At 44.9% G+C, this 16,090-nt stretch overlaps 1 protein-coding gene across 2 annotated transcripts in view; it reads left to right on the top strand.

The window, feature by feature from the left end:
- The first annotated feature begins 6,835 nt into the window (after positions 1–6,835).
- Positions 6,836–16,090, top strand: part of ccdc92ba (coiled-coil domain containing 92Ba) — an 81,589-nt gene continuing 72,334 nt past the window's right edge. Inside the window, exon 1 of one of the 2 annotated variants that reach the window (XM_048612786.1) lies at positions 6,836–7,020. The gene's annotated coding sequence lies outside the window, so the exon portion shown is untranslated. The remainder of the gene's footprint in view (positions 7,021–16,090) is intronic. The other variant, XM_048612787.1, reaches the window with a different exon arrangement.

Here is a 16,090-nt window from a genome sequence, read left to right as displayed (position 1 = left end):
TTGGGGCCTGGGATGGGGGTGAGGGAGGAGGTATGAGGGCAGGTGTAGCACTTCCTGCGGTTGCAGGGAAAAGAGCCGGGTGTGGTGGAGCTGGAGGGGAGTGTGGAACGGACAAGGGAGTCACGGAGAGAGTGGTCCCTCCGGAAAGCAGATAAGGGTGGGGAGGGAAAGATGTCTTTGGTGGTGGGGTCGGATTGAAGATGGCGGAAGTGTCGGAGGATGATGCGTTGGATCCGGAGGTTGGTGGGGTGGTACGTGAGGACCAGGGGGATTCTTTTTTCGTTCTTATTGCATGGACGGGGTGTGAGGGATGAGTTGCGGGAGATGTGGGAGACACGGTTGAGGGTGTTCTCGACCACTGAGGGGGGGAAGTTACGGTCCTTGAAAAACGAGGACAACTGAGATGTACGGGAGTGGAATGCCTCATCCTGGGAGCAGATGTGGTGGAGGCGAAGGAATTGGGAATAGGGGATAGCATTTTTGCAGGAAGGTGGGTGGGAGGAGGAGTATTCTAGGTAGCTGTGGGAGTCGGTGGGCTTGAAATGAATATCGGTTTCTAGGTGGTTGCCCGATATGGAGACAGAGAGGTCCAGGAAGGGGAGGGAGGTATTAGAGATGGTCCAGGTAAACTTAAAGTTGGGGTGGAAGGTGTTGGTGAAGTGGATGAACTGTTCGAGCTCCTTGTGGGAGCACGAGGCGGCGCCGATACAGTCATCAATGTAACGGAGGAAGAGATGGGGTTTAGGGCCGGTGTAGGTACAGAAGAGGGATTGTTCCATGTAACATACAAAGAGGCAGGCGTAGCTTGGGCCCATGCGGGTACCCATGGCCACCCCCTTTGTCTGTAGGAAGTGGGAGGAATTGAAAGAGAAGTTGTTGAGGGTGAGGACGAGTTCGGCTAAGCGGATGAGGGTGTCAGTGGAGGGGGACTGGTCGGGCCTGCGGGATGGGAAGAAGCGGAGGGCCTTTAGACCATCTGCATGGGGAATGCAGGTGTAGAGGGACTGGACATCCATGGTAAAGATGAGGTGTTGGGAACCGGGGAATTGGAAGCTCTGGAGGAGGTGGAGGGCGTGGATGGTGTCACGGACATAGGTAGGGAGTTCCTGGACCAAGGGGGAGAAAATGGAGTCCAGATAGTTGGAGATCAGTTCGGTGGGGCAGGAGCAGGTGGAGACAATAGGTCGACCAGGGCATTCAGGTTTGTGGATTTTGGGAAGGAGATAGAAGCGGGCAGTACGGGGTTGGGGAACGATGAGGTTGGAGGCCGTGGGTGGGAGGTCACCTGAGGTGATGAGGTTGTGGATCGTTTGGGAGATGATGGTTTGGTGCTCAGGGGTGGGGTCATGATCAAGGGGGCGGTAGGAGGAGGTGTCGGAGAGTTGGCGTCTGGCCTCAGCGATGTAGAGGTCAGTGCGCCATACTACAACTGCGCCTCCCTTGTCTGCGGGTTTTATGGTGAGGTTGGGATTGGAGTGGAGGGAGCGGAGGGCTGCACGTTCTGCGGGGGAGAGGTTGGAGTGGGTGAGAGGGGTGGAGAGGTTGAGGCGATTGATGTCACGACGGCAGTTGGAGATGAAGAGGTCGAGGGAGGGTAGGAGGCCTTGGGGTGGTGTCCAGGAGGAGGGGGTGTGTTGGAAGCAGGAGAAGGGGTCAGTAGAGGGAGGGTTAGGTTCATGGTTGAAGAAGTAAGCGTGGAGGCGGAGGCGGCGGAAAAACTGCTCTATGTCCAAGCGTGAGCAATATTCGTTGATCTGTGGGTGGAGGGGGACAAAGGGCCTCACCACCAAAGACATTTTTCCCTCCCCACCCTTATCTGCTTTCCGGAGGGACCACTCTCTCCGTGACTCCCTTGTCCGCTCCACACTTCCCTCCAGCCCCACCTCACCCAGCACTTTTCCCTGCAACTGCAGGAAGTGCTACACCTGCCCTTACACCTCCCCCCTCACCCCCATCCCAGGCCCCAAGAAGACTTTCCACTTCAAGCAGATGTTCACCTGCACATCTGCTAATGTGGTATACTGCATCCGCTGTTCCCGTTGTGGCCTCCTCTACATCGGGGAAACCAAGCGGAGGCTCGGGGACCGCTTTGCAGAACACCTACGCTCGGTTTGCACTAAACAACTGCACCTCCCAGTCGCGAACCATTTCAACTCCCCCTTCCATTCCTCAGACGACATGTCCATCCTGGGCCTCCTGCAGTGCCACAACGATGCTACCCAAAGGTTGCAGGAACAGCAACTCATATTCCGCTTGGGAACCCTGCAGCCCAACGGTATCAATGTGGACTTCACAAGCTTCAAAATCTCCCCTCCCCCTACCGCATCCCAAAACCAGCCCAGCTCGTCCCCGCCTCCCTAACCTGTCCTTCCTCCCACCTATCCCCTCCTCCCACCTCAAGCCCCATCCCCATCTCCTACCTACTAACCTCATCCTGCCCCCTTGACCTGTCCGTCCTCCCTGGACTGACCTATCCCCTCCCTACCTCCCCACCTACACTCACCTTTACTGGCTCCATCCCCGCCTCTTTGACCTGTCTGTCTCCTCTCCACCTATCTTCTCCTCTATCCATCTTCTATCCGCCTCCCCCTCTCTCCCTATTTATTTCAGAACCCCCTTCCCCTCCCCCATTTCTGAAGAAGGGTCTAGGCCCGAAACGTCAGCCTTTCTGCTCCTCTGATGCTGCTTGGCCTGCTGTGTTCATCCAGCTCTACACCTTATTATCTCAGATTCTCCAGCATCTGCAGTTCCTACTATCTCTGAAACAATTCATTTTTCTTCATCCTGAATTATCACTTTGGACTTCATATTTACTTCATCTCTAAATACCTGCCAATCTGAGACAATATTCAAATTTAGAATCTAACATCAGCTTTTAAAGCTGTAAACCTCAAGCTCGATCAGGTGAAGTCTGACCTTGAGGATGATCACTTCCTGGAAGAAAACAAAGAAACCCCACGGTTGTTTTCAGTTTCAAGCACTGAAAATATTTCCCATCAGAGGGCGCCTTGAGCTCAATCCCCTATTGTCGGTAAAATCCCCTGTCCAAGGTGCTGAAACTCTCAGATATAATAATTAGTTCAATAATTATTTAATTAAAGAGGAGCCCAAAGACATAATTGTCACTTCCAGTCAATCTTGTTGGGAAGTGGACACATGTAAAGATTAGAGATTAGTCTAAAATAGATCTTATTTCACTGCAAGATCGGAAGTTTGGAATTTCTCTGATTTTCCTAACGAGTGTAAGCCTCAAGAGTATACCCCTCGGGCACAGGAAGAGAAAATGGAAACAGAGGTAAAGTTTGTATCGCATTTGACTCGTGAAGCTTTAGTTAAGAAAATCTCTCTTCTCTCGCCCCAAAGGTAGATCAGAACTTCGTTCAAACAGGATAATGCTATATTGGTGGCTAAATCTACTTGCATACTGCTAAAAAAAATTGGTTTAAACTCTGCACGCCATCTCCAGGTGCAGTTCGAGACTAAATGGGGCGATACTTTCATGTGGTTATAAAGCACAAGCTGTAGTGCTGTTATGTTCGCTTCCAGTCAGTTGCAAAGGTCAAGGTTATTATTGTGCCTATTATTATTCTACAGAATAACAATGATAACTTGGGAACAAAAGGAAAGATGGTGACATATAAAAAGCAAATGATGGATCACGAAAAATAAGATTAGCATAAAAAAAGCTGGACATATAAGTTGCTGTACGAAAGGGGTAAGGTGCTTGTCTCTTTGTGAATTTCTCACATACCCAGGCTGATAAATGTTGGTTTTGGAAGCAGAATGTTGTAATTTCCTATTTTTAGACCAAAATAACAATCTGTGGCCAACTTTGAGGTGACATTAATGTATCAAACAGAAAGGAATTGTCTTTTTATTTGCTGTTCACCCCTGTGGTGTTGCTCACAGATAACCAGTGGGAGAGTTGTGATTTCTTCCAACAAATATGGAGTTGCATTTCTCTTCTAGCCTATTATTTGCATCACACATCTTTTGCGAAAGCAATGTATATAAAACCCCGATCCTCTACCCCAGATTGCCTTAAAAGTTAACAGTTAAGGTAGTTCTCTGAGCTTGATGGTTGCTGGTAAACTGCAGACTTCTTCCCTTGGGGAGAACTAAATGATGAACAGCCAGCATGAAAATATGACTTCCTCACTTTATTTACATGCATACACTTTTACTACTTTTAAGTGCAATATTTGAAGCATGTTGGATGCCTCCCTACTTCGCCATCACCACTAAATGTGACTCTCTTGCTGCAGTACCTAAGAGGAATAACCTCCCTGTGACTGTTTCTATTGACTGACTGCCTGCTTACAGTGATGGAGATTATAGGCCTCTCTGATTTCCCTCAGAAAATGGTCTTTCCCTACTCTCAGTGGGCTCTGGCTGAAGTTAGGAATTCACCATCAGAATACTTGAGGGGAAGGATTCATGTTTTCTTCTCTTCCAATGCCAAGTGAAATATGTGGATGTGGCTCAGTTTACAATGGCTTCATACTGTGAGAAGTGAATTTTTATTACTTATTTGCCCTTGCTCTGATTAAACAATACTTTTTTAGAGGCTGAAGGGATCAAATGATATGGGGAAGAAAGTGGGAATAGGATCCTGAGTTCAACAATTATCCATGATCATATTGAATGGCTGAGGCAAGCATGAAGTTGCTGAATGGCCTACACCTGCTCCTATTTTCTACGTTTCTGTGCCATTTGAGAAGATATCCTTCAAATGTAATAAGCAAATATTGCTGCCTCTTTTTCTCCTTGGTTTTAAGCTGGCCTACTCATTGTTCAACCTTTCTTTCTATACCCAGATAGAGTTGTTAAAAACAAGCTAAGGCTCCAATCATTGGCAGATAATCACAAAAGTGATATGGAAAAAAAAAATTAATTGATATTGAACATATCAATCAAAATAGAAATCTTACACAAAATACACCTGAATATAGTTCATCTACATTCAATAGCAATTAAGGACCAGCTTACAGAGGAATACATCAATGTTGCTAATTGATGCATGTATTTGAGTTAGTGTCCAACACTCAATATTCTTTTGGCACGTGCTGGGGTGGAGGAAGCCAGCTATATGTGACTTGTAGTGAATGCAGAAATCTCCCAATATCTCAGTGACTAAATGCATTGTGTATGGCAATACAGAGTGGTCTGGGTTAGGGCATTGATGATGTCTGCTAATAGTTGGCTGTCGGAATTCTCTGACTAGGCTCCCACATGCAGTATGGGCACTTGGTACCGTTAAGGAACAGCAGTTTCAGGACAGAATGCAAGATAGTCAGGCAAATTGGAGTGGGTTTAGAAGCAAGAATTGCTCCCTGGACATTCTCTCACATTAAACAAAAAGTAGCTGACTGGAAATCTTGTCTTTTAAAATATTCTAAATGTCATCAGTGTTGAGGTTAGAAATGAAAAATCACCTTTTTAAAAGGCAATAATACTTCCTGAAGTGAGGGCCAGAGTTTGCTTTCATTTTTAATTAATAGTTAGGGTATGGGTGTCACTGGCAAGGTTGGCACTATAACCAGTCATTAGTGGAGGGTAATTGTGACCTTTTCATGGAACCAAGTGCAGTATTGAGCAGATAAGTGGCAAGAATATTTGCACCACAGAAGTGCCAGGCAGTGACCATCTCCAACTGGATCCAATGGTATTACCATTGCTGAAAGCTCCACTGTCAAATTCTTGAGGTTACCATTGACCAGAAACTGAACTGGACGATCAACATGAATATTGTTGTTACAGCGGCAGGCCAGGTACTTCGAATTCTGTATTGAGTAACTCATCTCCTGACTCCCCAAAGCCTGTCCACCACCGCCAAAGCACAACTCAGGGACTGTGATGGAATACTTGCCTGGACGGTCGCAAAATCATTGCGGAAGCTCAAAATCATCTCGGATTAATCAGCCTGTTTGACTGACACCTAATGCACTGCACTTCTACATCCACTTCATCCACCGCTGACACTCAGTAGCAACAGTGTGTACTATCTACAAGATGCACTGCAGCAACTCACCAAGGCTCTTTCATCAGCGCTTCCAAACTTGTGACCATGTCTACCTAGAAGAAGGGCAGCGTACGTACACATGGGGACGCCATAACCTGCAAAGCCACACAGCATCCTGATTTGGAACTACATCACCACTCCTTCCTTGTGGTTGGGTCACAACATCCCTCCCTAACACTATACCGTGGTATCCCACATAGAGGTTCGAGAAGGAGGCTCACCAGGGCAATTTGGGGTAAGCAAAATAAATCTGAGGAAGGGTCACCGGACCTGAAACGTTAACTCTGATTTTTTCCTTCACAGATGCTACTAGACCTGCTGAGCTTTTGCAGTTTTTGTTCCTGATTTACAGCATCCGCAGTTCTTTCGGTTTTTGAAATAAATGCCGACCTTGTCAGCAATGCTCACACCCGAGACAAGAGCAGTCTCTTTGGTGAAAGCACTGGACCCAATGACTATGAAGGAGCTCTGGTAGATTTCCACCAAGGTGGTACGTGGCTTAGACAAGAACTTGGAAGCGGCGTTCCTCTGTTCCTGCAGCTGATGACCTTCCAGGCAGTTCAGGTCATGGGCATTCCCTCCCCCCTGATTAACAAGGCAGCAAACGTAAGAAGTGGAAAACAAAGGTAAAAATAAACCACGTCAGGAGAAGGACGAGCTAGGGCCGAAGATGTCCCCCCGCCCTAGGGGATGTGTGCTGATCTTCCGGTCACGTTGCGTGGTGTTTACGGCGGTGGATCAGCTGTTGGAGAGCGCTCCGCCCTGTGCTCCTCCTTTCCCAGCGTTTACAGGACACGATCCGGGGGGTGAAGCTGATGCGGAATTTCCAGCTGCGATGTTCATACATTTCTAAATCGAGCTCCGTGTGTGTGTGTGTGTGTGAGAGAGAGAGGGCCTGCCCTTACCGGGGTGGGTGGGGGGCGGGTTGGGAGGTGAAACTGTGCCTTTGTTCAGATCTGCAGTAAACCAGCGCAGGGAACTGGAGGCAGCTTCTTTTGGTGAGTACAGTCTAGTTTCAGTCACATTATGGGTCGTAACTCGGTTTTGGTCGCTGCAACTGTTAGATTCTGTGTGTACGCTGGGTTTGGACGGCCGCTGCTTCTTAATTCAAAAATGAAATCATTTGCAGACTGTTGCAAGTGCATTTGGGATAAAGAGTTCACTAAAGGCTGTGATTTGTGCTGAGCTTGTTGTGGTTCGGCTTTGTTTACAATGGACCGCGTTCCCCCCGACCCTCCCCAAACTCCAGTTCTTCCAAACGCCAGTGCGAGGAAGGGTCTGAGGAAGAGAGGGAGCTTTCAGTCTTCCCCCGCTCTCTTCCAGTCACATCGAGCCTCTTTGGGAACTGTATAAACACATCAGGTTGACCTTTCAGCGTTGCGTGCCCTCACCCGGCGCCTGAAGGTGGCATTCACTTCTAAAAGAGCGTGCATTTGTGTAGCGCCTCTCACGACTTCGGGACGTCCCCACGACCTTTTTCGCAGCCAGTGAAACACTCAGGAGGCGGGGCTGGAGCGGGAACGCGGCAGCCAATCTGCGCATAGCAAGATCCCACTAAGAGCAATGGGCGTGGGATGAGTAATGGCCACAACTCGGCTGCTCTCCACTGAGATCTTTCATCTTGAGGGCAGGCATTTCTGTAGTTGTGTTGCTGACAGGTAGCACAGTTTATACCTTAGTACAGTCTCTCCACAAGAGTCCAGCCACCCTCTAACATCAATTTGGAGAGCATGCTTGTGTTAAATGAAGCATTCACATGTAATTTGGCTGAATGAATTATAATAATCATCTCTGTGGCCTGGGGTACTGTTCATTTTCAATTCTTTGTCAATGCTAAAGTTGCCCAACTGGATCTCATCCTGCAACATAACAGTACCCCCATAGCACTGCACAGGAGTGTTAGTGTGACTTCTGTCACTGTGCTGGAGTTCCTCAGAACCTTCAGGCTAACGCAAGCAGGTTATCACATATTTCTGTGCAGAGATGTTCATTTATTTCCTGTACTGAAGTCAATGAGAGACTTTGCCATTTTGTACAACTGTAGCAGATTATCATTGCAATACAATTATGCCCTAGCCTCTGTCACCTTATGCATTGTTCCATTTTCCCCCTTCATTGCTATTTGCTGTGTCCTTTCTGATACTAAAGGGTTAGTACATGGTATTCTATGCTAAAGTTACAATTCATTAATGGAAAGCTGTATTATTATGGCCATACACTTCATTTTAAAATGAGTAGAAATTTTTCTTTAATAAAGCTCAACCTCAAGTGGCCATTGGTCAATTAGTATATTAGTCCACAAAGTCGTGATGGATGACAATGGTGGAGGGCAGTCAGTTTTTATTTGGGTTTGTTACAGTCAGTGGATCTAAGTGCATATGGTGAATATTAAATGTGGCTCAGGGCCTCGCAGTGCCAGGGATCCGGGTTCAATTCCACCCTCAGGCAACTACCTGTGTGGAGTTTGCACGTTCTCCCCGTGTCTGCGTGGGTTTCCTCTGCGTGTTCTGGTTTCCTCCCACAGTCCAAAGATGTGCAGGTTAGGTGGATTGGCCATGCTAAATTGCCCACAGTGTACAGGGATGTGCAGACTAGGTGGGTTAGCCATGGAAAATGTAGGGTTATAGGGATAGGGTAGGGGGTGGGTTTGGGTGATTTGATTTATTGTAGTCATATGTACCTAAGTACAGTGAAAAGCTTTGTTTTGCGAGCAGTATAGGCAGACCACAGCAAACAAGGACATGCGGATCATAGGACACTTTGACAGAGCGAGGCTGCACAGGAGATTTGCAAAACAAGATCAACATTAGCAATATTAACAACTTTGTGAAGTTAGAAAGGTCCGTTCAGCAGATGGCATGCTCTTCGGAGAGTAGATGTGGACTTGATGGGCCAAATGGCCTGTTCGCATGCTGTAGGGATTCTATCGTATTAGTTATTGTGCTTGTTAAAGAGAATGATACAAATATGACACAGCTTTGCACATGAGTTTGGATGAGGAGTCTGCTCATATTGACTGCTACACTGCAGGAAATTACACTCCCTGGTATATGTCACACCCACAAATTAGAAAAGCATTGCTATTAAGGATCAAACACTCTGGGCTAAGTTCCTGTGGTAGTTCTACAACCAAGCTTTTGGGGGTGAAATTGGACCTTATGAGGATGCAGAGTAGGGGCAGAGTTCTTTTTGTTTCTGACACATGTCCGGTTCAAATGAAGTCACTGGGACTGAATGATGGGCAGAATGGCTAACATGCCGACTGGTGGGATACCAGTCCCACCAGGTCCAGCTTCACCCCCGCTGTCACTCAAACTGTGTGAACACCCAGCAATCCGTTTAGCTACGTACAATGTTACGAATTGTAAGGGCCTTGGCTGTAACATGGGTACTTGACTACAGCTTTCTGAGGGTCTCACTTAGTGCAACGCCATCTTAATCACATACTGATTAGCAGTGCTTGAGGAACTGGATGAGATCTGAGCTCAGTCTATGAATTCATCCCTTTGCCAGGCACTGACAACAGAGTGGTGAGTCTGAAGCTATCTAACTAGGCGAAAGGGATGGGTGATGCTGAGGGACTAAGGCCAAACGCAATAACATAGAAGCCCTACAGTGTGGAAGCAGGCCGTTCGGCCCATCAAGTCCACACTGACCTTCTAAAGGGCATCGCACCCAGACCCACCTTCTACCCTATAAAAACCACATTTCCAATGGCTAACCCACCTAGCCTGCACATCCCCAGACACTATGGGCAATTTAACATGGCCAGTCCACCTAACCTGCACAGCTTTGGAGTCTGGGAGAAAACCAGAGCAATGAAGGAAACCCATAAACGCATGGGGAGAATGTGCAAACTCCACACAGAGAAGAACATGGATCCCCAACACCGTGCGGCAGCAGTGCTAACCACTGAGCCACAGTGCCGCCCTTTATACTCTTATAACTCTTACAGTTAGACAGACAGTGTACAAGAAGAGTGACCATAACATCCCAGCCTGGGTGACACAGGTCTGAGCACCCAATGGAAAGTGTTTGGTTTGAATGTCAACCCAGAATCTTTCAGAAGAGATGACAAAACTGCTCATGGTATCCATTTCAGGAAATGATTTTTCTGCTTGCAGCTCAAGTAAGCAGTGACATCGATATGTTTGAAGCAAAGCTTTCCAGTATCAGAAAAAGACAAGTGAGTGATAGATATGCATTTGAGAAGGTGAGGTGAAATGGTAACCAGGGAAATCTACCTTGGAATGTACTCACAGTGAGTGCTTACTTGGAAATGGTTGGAGTGTTGTAGCCTGTCAAACAAAACAGTGGAACAGAAAGAGCACACTTACCATTTTAGGTCTAACTCAGTAATGATGCACCTTCTGGTCTCCCTGCTTTATGAAAGATGTTGTTAAACTTGAAAGGCTGCAGAAAAGATTTACAAGGATATGGCCAAGACTGGAGGGTTTGAGCTATAGGGAGAGGCTGAATAGGCTGGGGCTATTTTCCCTGGAGCGTAGAAGGCTGAGGGCTGACCTTGTAGAGATTTATAAAATCATGAAGGGCATGGATAGGTGAATAGCCAAGGTCTTTTTCCCAGGGCAGGCAATCCAAAACTAGAGGGCATATGTATAAGGTGAGAGGGGAAAGATTTTCAAGGGACCTTAGGGGCAAAATTTTCACACAGAGGGTGGTGCATGTATGGAACAAGCTACCAGAGGAAGTGGTGGAGGAGAGTATAATTGCAACATTTAAAAAGCATCTGGATGAATACACGAATAGGAAGGATACGGGTCAAATGCTGGCAAATGGGACGAGATTAATTTAGGATATCTGGTCGGCATGGATGATTTGGACCGGAGAGTCTGTTTTTGTGCTGTACTATGACTATCTTCTCCAGCTGCCACGCAAGCAGTTGGGAGCAGGATTCTCCTTCTCAACTTCTCCCTTGCCTGAGATGTGGTGACCTTCAGGCTAAACCACCACCAATTGTCTCTCTCTCTCTCTCTCTCTCTCCCCCCCCCACTCTCTCTCTCCCTTTCTCTCTCCCTTTCTCTACCTCTCTCTCTGTCCTTCTCTCTACCTCTCTCTCTCTCATGAAAATGCAGCCCTATGGTTTGCTAAGAATATAGCTACTTTACCCTTTTACAGCATAACCATTACTGACTAATATTTTACTCGACCTGAGATGGTTGTTCGAGTATGGAATCCTGCTTCCAACTGCTTGTGTGGTGACTGGAGAAAATAAGATAATCAAAGTAGTCTGAAACTGTTCAAGATTCACACCATTTCACATTGTAATCCACCAGAGCTGTCAATAGTGGGGCATACTAGGATTATATCTAGATATATTCAGAAAGAATGATGGTATCTGTGAGGCCAGTTAAACATTTTTAGTGGTGTCTATTTGAAAAGAATAAGTTTTATATACTTAAATTCAACTGATGGAATCTAAATGGTAAAAACTACACAGAACTTGATCCCTGTTTTGTTTCATTACTTGGGTGATAACATTTTGTTATTTTTATAGAATCCCTACAGTGTGGAAACAGGCCCTTTGGCCCAACAAATCCACACTGACCCTTGGAGCATCCCACCCAGACCCATCCCTTTATAACCCGCCTAAGCTACACATCCCTGAACACTGCAGGCAATTTAGCATGGCCAATCCACCTAACCTGCACATCTTTGGACTGTGGGAGGAAACAGGAGCACCCTGAGGAAACCCACGCAGACACAGGGAGAATGTGCAAACTCCACACAGACAGTCACTCGAGGGTGGAATCAAACCCAGGTCCCTGGCACTGTGAGGCAGCAGTGCTAACCACTCAGCCACCATGCCGCAGTGTTAACTTTTTTAGATTGGGAATCATTCCAGGTGACATTTAAATATCAATGTTGCTAAATATTCCTCACTAATAATTTAAACCTTTAAACCATTTTGTGATAGCTGTCTGATGTGAATTTTTCAAAAGCATGACCACATTTTCATATGCTCAAACGTTTCTCTTGCAGCCCTCAATTGTAATGTGGCCTATCACATGCTCTCACACAAATTTCTACTGACTCAGAAGTTCACATGGGTGACATTGTCTCCTTCGATTGAGAAGAAATGTCCCACTTGTACTCGGTCCTGATGGCATTTCAATCCAGTCGGAGTTAATTGGTTCATATTTCCCTGTATAATTACATCCATTTCTTCCTAATCACCATATTTACATTGCAAATCAGTTTGATGGTGAACTAAAAAAAATGGATTTTTGCTGCTGCCATATAGATAATATCCTTTGACACCAATTCCCAGATGTTAGTGAGATAGATTTTTCCAGGTTGTTCAGACTGTGTGTGTCTTAATCGGGTCTTGATACATCAGCAAGAAATGGTTACCTTCTGAATCAATCTTCTGCCCTCTCCACTCCCTCCACCCTAGTTGCTGTCATGCAGTGATCTCTTGATAGATTCAGATTCTCAAGTCCTTTGTCCATCTCCAATATCTAAACACAATACAATATCCTTTTATTGTCACGTGTACTCTATTTTGGGAGTACAGTGAAAAACCTTTACAATGCCTGCCTTCTTATGGTGACATCTTAGGTACAAGTACCTAGGCACAATTCTTGGATACAGCAGAGGAATAGAAGTAGTTGTTTAATTACAGAGTTGAAAATAAGTTGAATGTAAGAAAATATTAAGGGCTTAACATTAAGTGTTCTAAGTTAAGTTCTATCTCATCCAAATGGGACTTTCTTCATGTGTAAACCTACACAAGGTTATTTGTCTCTGGCAGGTGCACATCTTACTTTACCTGATTTTTTTTTCACTAGAGCGTAGGAGGTTGAGAGGTGACCTGATAGAAGTTTATAAAATAATGAGAGATATAGATACAGTTGATGGCAGTTGTCTTTTCCCTAAGATGAGGACTTTCATGACTAGGGGACACATTTTTAAGGTGAGAGGAGAGAGATTTAAAAAAGACATAAGAGGCAAATTTTTTTACACAGAGGGTGGTTCGTGTGTAGAATGAACTTCCCAATGAAGTGGTAGATGTGGGTACAATTACAATGTTTAAAAGACATTTGGATGGATATATGAATAGGAAAGGTTTGGAGGGATATGGGCCAGGAGCAGGCAGGTGGGACTAGTTTACTTTGGGATTATGTTCAGCATGGACTGGTTGGACTGAAGGGCCTGTTTCCATGCTGTATAACTCTATGACTGTATGTCCTTATCTAATGTTCATCCACTCAACACAGCAGGAATTACTGGATAGTGGGACGTTCTCCTCCCAAACACAAGGGAACCGAGATGTCAATTATCTTAATTACGGCTCTGGCTCAGACTAACCAATTAAGCAGATGCTGTGAATTGAATCTGGGATCTTACTCCTTGAAGCTGTTATTCTTGAGTATCTGGAGTATCCTGGAATTTCAGCTTTAAATAATCTACCTTCCCCTGAAACCCTCACCCATGCCTTTGTCACCTCCAGACTTGATTATTCCAACAGTTTATTGTTTTGCATCCCACCTCTCATCTTACACAAACTGAACTTATCCAAAATACTAATCCTAAATTGTGCCAAGTCCCATTCCCTCAACAACCCTGTGCTTTCCAAACTACATTGACTCAGATCCAGCATTGTTTCATGTTAAAGTCATTATACTTGCTTATAATATCCTCTGAGGTGATCTCCTCTTATCTCTGTAAACCTACCAGCACGCAAGCCTTTAAAATCTCTGTATTTCTCCAATTCTGGCCTCTTGTGTTTTCCTGGGTTTAGTTGCTTAACCCCCAGCAAAACCATAAGCTGACTAGGCCCTAATTCCAACAGTTCCTTCCTAAGTGCCTTCATCTAGCTCACTTCCATTAAGGTGTTTCTTAAAGCCTGACTCTTTGTGTAAACCTGTGCTCATCTGACCTACTATCATCTTATAAAGCTTGGTGTCAGAGTTTGTTTGATACTCTATAACCAGCCTTAGGATATTTCAGTACATTAAATGAGCTAAATAAATGCTGATTGTTGTATATTACAGATATTTAAATAAAGAGTACAAATGAGCTGGAGTAAACCATTCAGATGGATCACCATCACTATGGGTAATTAGTGATGTGAGTAAATGCTGGAAAAAAGAACAGAAATTGCTAGAGAAACTCAGCAGGTCGGGCAACACCATTGGGAAGAAAGCAAAGTTAACGTTTCAAGTCCCTTGGCCCTTCATCATAACTCAAAACATTAATTCTGTTTTCTTCCCACAAGTGCTGCTAGACCTGCTGAGTTTCTCCAGCAGTTGCTGTTTCTGATTCAGATCCCCAGCATCTGCAGTTCTTTGTTTCATTTTAGTGCATAAATGCTGGCCTTGCCAGTGATGCACACAACCCATGTTAGAATTGTGAAAAAAAAAAGACCTGTGTCTCAATTCTAATGACCCAGCTAAGCTCCATTTCTCCATCTCAATCTTCAAATCTCCAATTGTCTCAGCCTCCACAGTTTTTTTTTGTGGGGGACTGAATTCCACATTCCACTATCGGGTGACTTTGAACGTAAGATCTTGAAGTAGAAATAGTGGACACAGAGTCGGTGATCTGAGTGATTGTATCATGACTCTCTATTAAACTCAGACACCAGCAGCAGTGATGTTTACAGCAGTCGCCAGTACAGGCTGCAGGATCTAGGGGCTGGCAAATGATCAGGAGAAGGAGCTTAAACGAAGGCAATGATGCAGGACATCTCGGGAGACAACACAGCAGGAGCAAACTGCATCAGATCTCATTGTGCTGTGTTCAGCTTCCATTATTATCAGTGTTGGGTGTTAACTATCATTTCTAAACCAGACTGGTTATTACATTCAGCGCAGGATCAGTGAAAACTGGAAGGAGGTTGTGGGGGGGTAGTGTGGTGTGAACGACCAACTAATGCCAACAATAATGATTTTCCTGCAATAGCGTCAGGAGGGTAGCAATAATACTAGTGCTGGGACTTTGAGCCATATTACATTATAAAGTTGCTATATTTAGCTGTAATGGTAGTGGGAACTGCACATTCTGATTTCTTGTCCTTAACCAGTGACACATTTACTTTGGTTTGTTCCTTAGCCCCTTTTCACATTTTGTGTTTTTTTTTGTTAAGTTTGTGTGGTTCAGAATTTGTTGGCTGTGATTTTTGATTTTTCTGCAGTCCATCGAGCCTGTTTCACCAATCATTTGGATCACGGGTAATGTTGGAACTCTTAACTGGTATATATTCGTTGAATGTTGTATTACATAACTGCTCTTAGATGTTAGATTAACATTACTTGTCATACAACCAGCACTCTGGCTTCTTTTATGATTCATTATCTACTTCAAATGCCGATATCCAGCTGAAAACTTGGTATCATCACTGAAAAGAGAGATAGGCTTTTCACTTCACACTGATCGGGACAATGTTAGAATACCCAATTTCAAATGATCCCAGCAACTTATACTACAGGAGTGAAAAAAGCACCCTTTTCTTCCATGATATAAATTGTTGTGATCATTTGAAATTTTGCATTGATGATTGCAAGATGAAAAGCTTTGATTATGTTACCTCTTTTTGAATTCTCCATTTCCATGCAGAATATAAACATTGTTTGCAACTGACTTAAAAGTTCTGCAGTCATTGTTTTTAATTGTCATTTATACATGGGGTGATAGTCATAGAGTCATGGAGATCTACAGCCTAAAAAGGTCCTTTGGCCCATTGTGTTTGCGCCAGTCAAAAGCAATCACCTCACTATTCTAATCCCATTTTCCAACACTTGGCCCTTGGCATTTGTTTCATATTTCCAATGATGAACGCTATTGATCCCATCTTCCTTAAAACCCTAAGAAAAGCCTTGAGTTCTGATTGTAAACTTTCTCAATACACTGAATATTACTGACAGCCCAGGATTCATTGCCTGTTTAGTGAGCATTGTCTGTTATCTGGACAAGAGTCCGAGAATGAGGCATGTTATTCTAACACTGAAACAAATATTGTGAAAGAAACAGCTGTATAGAAGGTTCAAAGAGAAAACTGCAAATGTTGGGAAATATGATAGTAAACAATCGCAATTTAAAGGT

This window comes from Rhincodon typus, chromosome 26, assembly GCF_021869965.1.
Source record: "Rhincodon typus isolate 14 chromosome 26, sRhiTyp1.1, whole genome shotgun sequence".
Classification (NCBI taxonomy): domain Eukaryota; kingdom Metazoa; phylum Chordata; class Chondrichthyes; order Orectolobiformes; family Rhincodontidae; genus Rhincodon; species Rhincodon typus.
Note: the sequence above shows the minus strand (reverse complement) of the source record. Positions and strands in the feature narration are given on the sequence as shown.